General features: G+C 46.6%; 1 long non-coding RNA gene and 1 pseudogene across 1 annotated transcript; one reads left to right on the plus strand and one right to left on the minus strand.

The window, feature by feature from the left end:
* Window positions 1-3,300: 3,300 nt before the first annotated feature.
* On the minus strand, window positions 3,301-4,393 carry LOC146702651 (uncharacterized). The gene is made up of 2 exons (XR_014921877.1): window positions 4,164-4,393; window positions 3,301-3,946 (listed from the first exon to the last, which is right to left on the minus strand). It is a non-coding gene; the product is annotated as an uncharacterized LOC146702651 (long non-coding RNA).
* Window positions 4,394-5,071: 678 nt separating this feature from the next.
* LOC146702652 (uncharacterized) lies at window positions 5,072-9,169 on the plus strand (annotated as a pseudogene).
* The last annotated feature ends 2,686 nt before the right edge of the window (window positions 9,170-11,855 follow it).

Consider the following 11,855-nt stretch of genomic DNA (forward strand, 5'->3'; position numbering starts at 1 on the left):
TTGGTAGAGAACAGTCCTTATCACCCTTACATTGGTAAAATAAAAGCACAGTTCATTAATAGAACACCCACCATACATACAAACATAATGGGTATTAAGTAGCACATGTAAAAAGGCAAGACCACTCCTTAAAATGCCCACACCCCAAATTACCATGAAATTGCACACTTGTTTAAATTTCCTAGTTTAATTATTTGTTTCCTGTAAAAACCTGACTTGTGAACCTCTTCCTAGTGTCCCTGCCTTTATATATTTGTAGGAAAATATAATTACATCGTAAATTCAAGTATAATACACTAAACTTCCTGTTAGTTGCAGGGGAATTAATTCCTTAGTTTTGGGCCATATTATAAAGTGTTACCGATTTCGGTACACCAAACCTTATTTTTGCTACCAGAGGATTTGTTCCCTGCTGGAATTGAGAAAGAAACCAGTGTAAGGCCCTTTCTAGACCTTTCAGATTTGTTCTGTATATAATATGTTTTAAAAAAAAATTCACGTTAGGTGGTTAATAGCCTTCTGGGAGAAGATACCATTAAGGACGCTGTCTATTGTCTGTGGAAACATTTAGATGTTTTGTTATAAATTTAGAGTTTAAATTATTTAAACCGCCTGGGTCATAGGCGTCCATTCTGTTGCTGTGGCCTTGTCGCAGTGCCATCTCTTGCCCGCTGCTACTGTTTATTTCTTCCTAATCACTACAACCTCTAAAACTTTAGCCCTTCAGTCACACGCCACGCTGTCCAGGCTCAAGAAGATTCATAACAGCCCAGATAACATATACGCACACTCACATACATGTTTGGCATGTCTTAGCCTCTTGCCCACCTGCTATCTCAGCAGGGTATGTGTGTCTGTGTGTGTGCGATAAGTGAAGGAGAGTAGAAGTTCAACTCTAATCAGCAGCCGTCCTCCACTAATGGCTCTCTTCGCCGTCCACTCTGCACAGCGCCACATCTCCACAACAAACACGCACCCTCTTCACAAACACCACACTGTAAAAAAAATTTGTTATATGAAAGTATTTTACTGTGTATTTTACAGTTTTGTACTGTTCTTCTAGAATATCATTAAATTCACATAATTAGACTGTGATTTCACATTTCAAATGTAAAATAACGTAAAACCACTGTAAATGTAATAAAACATAATTTTCTTGTTTTTTTAAATGTATTTGTCTGTACATGTGCATATGTAGATTGTTAAAATACATTCACAAATGTATCATAATTTCACAAGTATTTGTCCGTTATTTGAAAGATTGAACTGTTAAATTCAAATGTAATGCTATGGAAAAATATATAAAATGATTCTTATAAACTTTACATCAAATAACGTTGTTTGGGGCGATCGTGGCTCAAGACTTGGCAGTTCGCCTTGTAATCAGAAGGTTGCCGGTTCGAGCCCTGGCTTGGACAGTCTCGGTCGTTGTGTCCTTGGGCAAGACACTTCACCTACCACCTACTGGTGATGGCCAGAGGGGCCGATGGTGCGATATGGCAGCCTCGCCTCTTTCAGTCAGTCCCAGGGCAGCTCTGGCTACGACTCTAGCTGCCTTCACCAGTGTGTGAATGAATAGTGGAATTGTAAAGCGCTTTGAGGGTCTCGAAAAGTGCTATATGAATGCAATCCATTATTATTTAAACCAACTGTTAACTGTATATTTCTGTACATTTAAGTATTATTATTCATATTGCCGCATTCATTGACCTTGTTTATAGGTAATTTCATTGTTTAATCACGTTAAAATGTTCCTAATTTAATGTTTAAAAGCACTTGAAAAAGGCAAAATCCCATGTAAAATTAGGGCAACAAACTGTATTGTCATTACTGAACATAACCGTATTTTTATGAGAAAGTTATTTTCTGTTATTTTCTGGTATTATTTTGGCGCCCCAGCTGCTGGAATATTACTGTTTTTTTAGGATTTTTTTTTTACAGTGCAGACAGGCCTACTCTGTCCAGACGTGCCCCTACACATCTACACACTAATGCTGCCACACTCACACTGACACACACATATACATAAGATATACCCTACCTGTCACCAGCACCACTGCATGTGGTGTTTTTGTCAGCCAGAGACAAGTACAGTGCAGTCTAAAGACACTCAAAAACAGTTTACCCAGGCTGAGTAGTGTTTTTAGGAGACACTTACATGCAGTTCATACATTCACTGTTGTATGCACCAGGGCAGGCAATGTAAGTTGATTTAAAGTGGGGTGATAGAAGCCTTTTAGCTGTTTAAAATACGGCCCCTATTTGTTCAGCTTTGTGGAATACTCACATGCAAAATCTCTTTTTATGCCTATAAATCCTGAGGTTTCTAACACAGTCAGCTAAATAAAAATGTATGAATGTGCAGCTGAGAATGTTAATGCTCCAAACATAAAGGAATCCGGTTTGTGGGCAAGTTAATCGGTCAATAAAATAACTTAAAATAAAGATAATAAAAATGACTAACTAGAGGACGCTGCAATCTTAACTTCACTTTCTTTTAACATATCTCTTGGTATATATCGCTGACCACTTGTTGTAAAAACCTTCAGCTCTTGGTTCACATGTGGGTTTAAGATGCTGTTAAATGTTTAAAAGTTTAAAACCATATAAAAATATGAGGAGCTGAGATGAAAACTCCAGCAGTAATTGGCTTGATGAGCTGCATCATCTGTGAGAGTCATAAATACTTGCTTTTCTAAAAGGTCAGATGGTGTATTGCTTTGAACTTTGTGATGTCTTTTACTTTCATATCGGATGGTCAAGCGATGCTAAAGTAGATAAGACGGGGCGTGCTAAAGCGCCTTTGCTTGAGCTGCCTCTCAGTTGAGGATCTGTGGGATGTGCTGATCCATTGAGGCCCCACCTCACAACTTACAGAACTTAAAGGATTTTTTGCTAACATCTTGCTGCCAGATATCACAGCACACCATCAGGGGTCTAGTGGAGTCCATGCGTCGACAGGTCTGGGCTATTTTGACAGCAGAAAAGGAAACCAACACAATATTAGGCAGGTGGTCATAATTATATGCCTGAACGATGTATGTTGGTGAGAAGGTGGTGTGCTTGGGCATCAGGTAATGACAGCGAGCCTGATTAGCAAGGTGTATCCATAAACTGTAATGCTGTTAGCACTGAGAGACCAAGGTGACAGTAGAATTTCATTTACCAAATGTAACCCAGGTCCCACGTAGCTATGGTAAAGCTAGAGTATATAGTACAATGAGACTGGGCCTGGGTTCGTAGTGCTACTAATAATGATACCTGATACCCTCTAATTTAACTAATAAGGACCACCACAACTGTACTTTACACAAATTTATCCCTCACCGGGTATTTATTTAGACAGCAAAGAAATTAATATAAACAGTTACTTTTATAAAATGAATTGAATTAAAATAAACAAACAAAAAAACACTGTAAATGTGACTACATGGATTATAAATAAAAGATTATCCACACAAAATACCTTTTTCTTAGGTGCCAACTGTTATTTCAGTTACAACAGCTCACACCTTTAAAATGGATTTCAACCTTTGATAATAACTTTGATTAAAACTACACACTTACTCAATTTAAACCGAATTTGTAACAGTGGGCCCACACACACACACACACACACTTTAACCTGTCCACACTACACCTGTAGCACGTGCTTGTTGCAGGCCTGATTCGAAGTTCGGGTGCGGTGAGGCCTAAAACTGATGGCCGCTTCACTCAAACTGAGCCATAAACAAAATACGTGCACTTTAGTTCCAGTTAGTACTCACGAGTCCAATGAGTTTGTTAGTGGGGCAATCAGAAACGGGCAGTTAGTTCACCAGTAGTGAAGACAGTCAGGGGTAAGAAAACAGTCAGGGGCGAGGAAACAGCCAGGGGTGAGAAAACAGCAGGGTCCATCCGGGCAGAAACCTCTCTCTCCCTCTCCTTTCAGAGCGTCCCTCGGCTTCTAAACATATTAAAACACTTGAGCTACAATACCAAATGCTATCACATAACGATTTAGCATTAGCATGCTTTGACTGAAAATCACAGAGCTAAACATACAGCATGGCATCACAGCACATAACGCGGTAAGCTGCGCTAGTTAGCATCACATATCACGCTATTTTATCACTATAACGAATAGTTACAGTCCAAATGTCAAGGCACACAGTCTCATTTACCTCTTGCAGATCACAAATAAGTAATATCAGGACCACGGGTAGTCGACCTCAATGATACACTTAGATGCAAAATCCACACCACGGTTGCCTTACGATATCTCTCTCTTCGGACTTAGCTTCTGTGTCCGCTCCCACAGATTCACACAAACGTTACCACTCGTCCCGCCCCCATAACAGAGAAGAGTGACATTGACTGGCTCGTCAGCACAACAACCAATGACAATACAATATTGAGATAACTGACATTAGATGGGTAAATAATCTTAGGTTACACCCCAACATATTGTGGCGTGTTGGGGGAGCGGCTAGTTCTCTCCCATCAAGCCTTGGGACATGTGCTGCTGTTTGGATGTTCTTGTTTTGTTGTTTATAGTTACACTACTTTTAACTGTTATCCTGAATGTTGTGTTTGTACTGTGGTTCAAAGGCACTTACAGTTGTTGTTTTATAGAATGAATGCAACCATGGGTGAGTTCTGTTATGCTGTTGATGACCCTCGAAGCACAGTGTAGCATCAGTGTGTGTTGTAATAAAGAGCTCCCCCTACCAGCTTGGGGTTGAATAACAATCTCTCTGTGAGCTTCTTTGTAAAGTTTCCTCTGCATGCCACATTGGTGTCAGAAGTGGGATTCCAAGAGCATGGCCACTATGCTGAAAGAGGAAGAGGAGCTGAGGAAGATTGAGGAGCTTATCACGCACCTGGAAGCAGTGAATGGAGCACAATCGAAGAAGCGGGGAGATCCCCGGGCAGCAGCAAGCCAGCCAGGGGAAGACCTGTGGGGCTTACCAGATGGAGCCTCACACCCCCGCCCACTGGGGAGCTGTCGGAGCCGCCAAGGCATGCTGCAGGCTCCAAGACCACGAGCGACCAGCCGCCGCTGCCATCAGGGGCTCCTGTCCGGGGGAGCATGAAGCTGCCACGCTATAATGGGGAGGCACCTCCAGAGACCTACCTTATCCAGGTACAGCTGGCTGCTCAGCTAAACGGTTGGTCAACAGAGGAGACAGCTGTCCAAGTTGCCCTCGCCTTGGAAGGCAGGGCCCTGCAGATCCTCACAGATCTTCAGCCAGAAGAGCGTTTAAGTTGGCCTGCTGTTGCCAGAGCAATGCAGAGCAGGTTTGGCCTCCGTACACATGCAGATGATGCCCGAGATAAACTTGCTAACCGCCCACGGAGACAAGAGGAGAGTCTGGGTGCCTATGCTGCTGACCTATGTCTTTATGCACGTAGAGGGTACCCTGCTTTTGATGCTGCAGCACAAGAAGAGCTTGCTCTCCAGGCTTTTGTCCGGGGTCTCCAGCCAAAAAGACTACAAGAGCACATCCGTCTGCATGCACCAGAAACCCTGGCGGCAGCTCTAACTGAGGCCGAAAGAGTGGAGCATGTGCTCAGCCCAGGTGCACGCAGCCCTGGCATAAGTCACCAAGTGCGCCAAACGGACTATGAAAGGAGCGACCAGGCGGAGGAGGCCCGCCAAACCACCAACACACCACCCTGGCGATCTCGGCGAGGGAATAGGCGAGCAGGAGGCCAATCCAGGGGTAACTGCCATCGGTGCGGAGAACCAGGCCACATCGCACGCTACTGTCCAGCACCAAGCCCACAAAGCCTGGCACCCCAGCTGCCGTTAAACTAAGGCGGGGTGGCACAACGGAGGAACTGCCCCCTGCCACCACTCTGTCCTCCAAATCACACTTGCGGGTTGGCCGGCTCGGCCAGACACGGGGACTGTATCTGGACTGTGACCTTGCCGGCACCACCTGTAGAGCCCTGATAGACACTGGATCCACGCTCTCCTTAGTACAGGCTGGAGTCCTCCCTGGTTCTGATGGCCCAATACCGCAGGGTTGGCAGCCTACTCAGCTCCACATCACCACAGTCACGGGGGAGCGTGCCAAAGTTAAGGGGGAAAGATCCCTCCCGGTGACTGTTGCTAACTGCACCGTGGACCACCAGTTCTGGCTAGCCAGCATCCAGGACCAATGCATCATTGGCCTGGACCTGCTAGCCAAATGGGAGGCCACAGTGGACGTGTCCCGAGCAATCCTTTACCTGGGCACGGAGGCTGTGAAGCTCCACACCACAACGGAAGTCCCGCTGCCTGCCTCCACCTTTTCAGCCAGCGTCAGGAAGCCTGAGGACCTGTCGCCGCTGGCGGGGGAAGGGGCCTCCCCTTCACCAGCAGTACCGCAACTGTCTGCAGAGACCAAGCAAGCTGTCGAGGACCTATACCAAAGGAGCTGCGAGGGTCTCCAGGCTGATCAGCGACGGCAGCTGCGAGAGATATTCGACTTGTTTGCCGACATCTTTGCAGCCAAGGATGAGGACTGCATGCAAACCAGCCTGGTACAACACGACATTGACACTGGGGCTGCACGGCCCATCCGCCTCCGCCCTCGTCGCCTTCCCCTTGCCAAGCGTGCCGCAGCAGAGCAGAAGATCAGGGAAATGGCAGAGGCGGGCATCATCGAACCCTCAAACAGCCCCTGGGCAGCCCCGGCTGTACTGGTTCGGAAAAAGGATGGTACCTGGCGGTTTTGTGTCGACTATCGTCTACTCAACAGCATCACACGCAAGGACTCCTACCCATTGCCCCGGATTGACGATGCCCTCGACGACATTGCTGGGTCCTGCTGGTTCAGTTCCCTCGATTTGCGCAGTGGCTACTGGCAGGTGGAGCTGACGCCAGAGGCCCGCCCAAAGACTGCTTTCTCCATTGGCCAGGGACTGTGGCAGTTTAAGGTGATGCCCTTCGGCCTCTGCAATGCCCCAGCCACATTCGAGCGCCTAATGGAGAGGGTTCTGGCTGACATCCCCCGCGACCGCTGTGTGGTCTACCTGGATGACCTCCTCGTCCACGCGACAGACTTCGAGAAAGCCTTGGCTAACCTGACTGCTGTTTTCCACGCTATCCGCCAGGCTGGCCTTCGCCTCCACCCCAAAAAGTGCCATCTCTTCTGAAAGGAGACGACCTTCTTGGGTCACGTTGTGAGCGGAGCAGGGGTTTCCACTGACCCTGCAAAGGTGGCCGCTGTGAAAGACTGGCCCATTCCGGGCAACATTGCTGAGTTGCGGAGTTTCCTTGGCCTGGCATCATACTACCGGCGTTTCGTCAAGGACTTTGCTACCATTGCAAGCCCCCTGCACTGGCTCACACAGAAGGGCCGGGAGTTCCATTGGAGTGAGGACAGTGCCGTGGCATTTGATCGGCTCCGATCTGCACTGGTTGAGGCACCGGTGCTAGCCTACCCAGACCTGCAGCTCCCTTTTGTCGTGGACACCGATGCCAGCAACACAGGGGTGGGGGCTGTACTGTCGCAGGAAGGCCCTGAGGGGGAGCGGGTCATCTCCTACTACAGCCATTCCCTCAGCAGACCGGAGAGGAACTATTGTGTCACCCGTCGAGAGCTGCTGGCCATCATCCTGGGTCTCCGCCATTTCAGACCCTACCTCTACGGGAAGAAGTTCGTCCTGCGCACAGACCATGCGTCCCTCACTTGGCTGCTCAGCTTTAAAGAACCGGAGGGACAGCTAGCCCGGTGGTTGGAGACGTTGCAAGATTACCACTTTGAGGTCCGTCACCGGGCGGGACGTCTCCACACCAATGCAGATGCCCTCTCCCGACGCCCTTGTGAGGAAAAACAGTGCAGGTACTGCCAACGCTTGGAGGACCGGGAGGGCATGACTTCAGTGATTGCGTCACCACAGGGCGGCCCTGAGAATGACTCTGTTCCAGGTGGGCATTGTAGCAGTCTTCAGGTCCAGTCCGCCGCGGGGGATATTGAGGGTCTGGAGGCCATGGATCCCCAACAGCTGCAACACAACCAGAACCAGGACCCTGCCCTTTCCCAGGTTCAGTGTTGGATTGGAGCCGGTCAGAGACCATCATGGCCACATCATGGCGGTGTTCAAGGAGGTCTGTCAGCGGCTGGGTACCAGGAAGACCCGGACGACGCCACTGCACCCCCAACGCGATGGGTTGGTGGAACGCTTCAACCGCACCCTGGCCACCCAGCTTGCTATCCTGACCTCCCACCAGCAGCGTGACTGGGATCAACACCTTCCCCTGGTCCTAATGGCCTACCGTTCTGCAGTCCAGGAGTCTACTAAGTGCACTCCAGCGGCCTTGATGTTCGGTCATGAGCTTCGTACCCCAGTGGACTTGGTGTTTGGATCTCCCCCCGGGCCGGAAGTGTGCGGGGACCCCGGGTTGGACTACCTCCACAACCTCCTCGCCCGGCTCCGAGAGGTGCATCAGTTGACCAGGCAGGCTCTCCGAGATGCAGGTTCCCGGCAGAAGCGAGCTTATGATACCCGCTGCAAGGGGGAAGGACTTTCGCCCGGTCAGCATGTGTGGGTCTACAGCCCGGAGAGGAAGAAAGGGCTTTCTCCCAAACTGATGAGCCAGTGGGTTGGACCCTGCACTGTTCTTGAGAGGCTGTCCGACGTGGTCTACAGGGTGCGGCTGGTCAAACGGAACAGGGTGGTCGTACTCCATCGCGATCGCCTGGCACCCTATCAGCCCTTGAGTCCATCCAGGGAGACGTCAGGGTCCCAACTTCAACTGCAGGCCCCCAACCTGGCCTCGGAGGCAGCTGGGGGACCCACGGAACGTCCTCAACGAAGCCGTCGCCTTCCCCAACACCTCAGAGACTTTGCTATGGACATGCCGGTTGCTGGGGACAGCTAACCACTCAGGTGGGGGCTGTGTGGCGTGTTGGGGGAGCGGCTAGTTCTCTCCCATCATGCCTTGGGACGTGTGCTGCTGTTTGGATGTTCTTGTTTTGTTGTTTATAGTTACACTACTTTTAACTGTTATCCTGAATGTTGTGTTTGTACTGTGGTTCAAAGGCACTTACAGTTGTTGTTTTATAGAATGAATGCAACCATGGGTGAGTTCTGTTATGCTGTTGACGACCCTCGAAGCACAGTGTAGCATCAGTGTGTGTTGTAATAAAGAGCTCCCCCTACCAGCTTGGGGTTGAATAACAATCTCTCTGTGAGCTTCTTTGTAAAGTTTCCTCTGCATGCCACAATATTTATTGTGCACAGAAAATAACTCTAAATCATGAAACCCTTTTAATTATTGGACTCTTAACTGTAAATGAAATGCATTTGTACCAAAACATATGATTTTTAAACCTTTTATCAACTATTTATATCTTAACCATTTTTTTATAACAATAGACTTTTTTCTTTATACTGCAAGCCCGAATAATTGCAGACAGGGCTACACAAAACTGCAACCTAAACGTCTTGTACAAGCTGTACCTTCCAGGAAGTCATAATATTTGTTAGATTATTCAATTTCAAATGCTTCAAAAGGCAATGGTGTTATTAACAAGAGAGCTTCAGGTCATTGATTCAAATTAGCAGAAATGAGTTGCAGTCAGTCAAAGCAGCCTCACCCAGAGTTTCAGTCTTGACAAAATATGGGTTTAAAGTTATAAAGAATTCAGCTGTGATGAAAGGAAAAATAAGCTATAAGTTATTTTATATCAGGACTGATTCCCCGTTGGAGCCAGAGTGAAGTCGGCCTTAGAGAAACTTCAGCTTTTTGGCATTTATTGTTACTGATTTTATTTTAAAGCTCATGAAGTCGTGGCTTAGTTCATGTACACGGTTAATAGAAGCAAGACAAATGGATGGTTTTAACCACCACGCAATCAACGAACGCGACCAAAGTACGTCTAGAAATTTCACACGTAGAGAAAAGCACACACGGGCAGTTATTTTAGCTCCTCGCCATTGTTTATAGAGCGATAGAGAAGAGATTGTGCTGGGTGAAAACTGCATTAGATAATCCCTGAAGCAAGCCCAAACTGTAACAATAACAGAGCTATCATCACCAAAACTATTTCCTACACACACGCACACACACACACTGCATGCACTCTCACTTAGACGCACACACACACTCGCGTCCCCCGTCCACAGTCAGATTAGTGTGGGAATGCTTGTGCCAGCAGCGAGCGTCTTGTGCTGTGTTGATGTTGTGATTATGGGGGGGGGGTGTTTAAGGTTGAGGATGACTCATCTGACATACACACACGCTCACGTACACACAGCGCGCGCCCACAGTAATCTAGATAAAGTTCATCACTCACTCGGCCTCTCCTTCCTCCCTCTCGTCCTCTGACAATGCTTACAGCTCGCCAGGATTTATGCTCACCATTTCTCTGCTTTAAACATCTTTATATAAACGCTTTAATCCTAAACGCCGCTCCAGGAGGAAAACTAACAGTGCTAGCAGAGACGGCAAATTAATTGAAATCGTTATTGGAGCCGGTTTTAAAGTGGTATTTTGTCTCGACACTGTATGTGCATTTCATTAGGACCGGCTAAGCTCATGACGGGCCGGGGGCAAATTTGGGGTCCGTGCACGGAGCAAAAGGCAGATCCTTCTGTTTGTTTTCCGTCCCCACACGTCTGTCTCGTTTAGTTTCCGAACCCAGCGGGCGATATTATATTCACGGATATATCTAATCTGTGTCAGCTGATCATGCTTGGGAGGACTGACTTATGTTTCGCTTCACATCCTCGCTCTGTTGGATCACACAACGTTAGCACAAGCTAAAGCCAGTCACAAAGTTAGATTTTTGTCTTCAGTTGTATATTTGTTTGAGACTTGAGGGCAGTCAGGGTAAGACCAGAATGTTGCTAATTTAGAATGAATATGTTTTGGGGTTTTTTTTGTTGCTAGTTGCTAACTTTAGTGGTTTATTACTTTACACATTGCGGGTTCCCTACAGCTGGATTGGAAAACAAAACCAATGAGTTAAAACGGTCGGAGGCCAATCTTGAAACCCATCCGCTGATTTCTGATGATGTAACCTCTGTGGGTAACAGCCAGTGTGTTTTGTGGCTTCCGATGTAGCTGGTGAATGTTTGAATGGGCAACTGATAACCAGGCCAAGACTTCCTGTTTAGTGCACCTGTCAATTTGTAGGACCAGAGCTAACTAATTTGAGATCAGTTGACCCTGGCTCTGGTTGAGATTTGAACATTTTTACCATCTTTTTTGTTCTTTTACGCAGTGTTTGTTTAAATGCAGCCACAGTCCGCTCATTCCTGAGGGGGAGAATACAATAGAGCAGCCACTTTACAGTTATGAGCATATACCAGTTAGTGCACATCAGAACAAAATTTCAGTGCACTGACTTATTATCGGGCTAATACAATATAAATAAATAAATCTAAATCTAAAAGTATAAAATATAAAAAAGAATTGAAGATATATTTATGTAAAAATAGGAAAGAATTGTCAAGTTTATTGTGGATTAACCACAGAACTTTTTGAGTCTTTACACAAAAACGGTCAAATGTTGCCCCGAACCGCTGGCGTCTAAAACATTTACAAGAAACAAGAAGGCTTCTGTTACCAAATATATCCTCATATTTTATCATAGACTGTGTAGAACTGAATGAAACTGCAGCTTAGTTATAAAATTATAAGTAATGAACAAAAAATGCAATTTAGCACAGCTTTAAACTGCAGTCATGGCACCAAATGACCAAGATTTAAAAAACATTTTGAGCTAAATATCAGACCTTAAGATATCAAGTCATATACACCGATTATATCCTGGTAAATGGAGTGGTTCTTATACTCTACTGGAGTCCTCTGAGTGCTTTATACAACTTGCCCCATTCACATCCATTCATACAAGCACAGTTTTCTATGCCCAAGC

The sequence above is a fragment of the Copadichromis virginalis genome, linkage group LG8, assembly GCF_057382275.1.
Source record: "Copadichromis virginalis isolate Kocher_CV1m ecotype Utaka linkage group LG8, C_Virginalis_male_GT1.1, whole genome shotgun sequence".
In the NCBI taxonomy this organism is placed as follows: Eukaryota; Metazoa; Chordata; class Actinopteri; order Cichliformes; family Cichlidae; genus Copadichromis; species Copadichromis virginalis.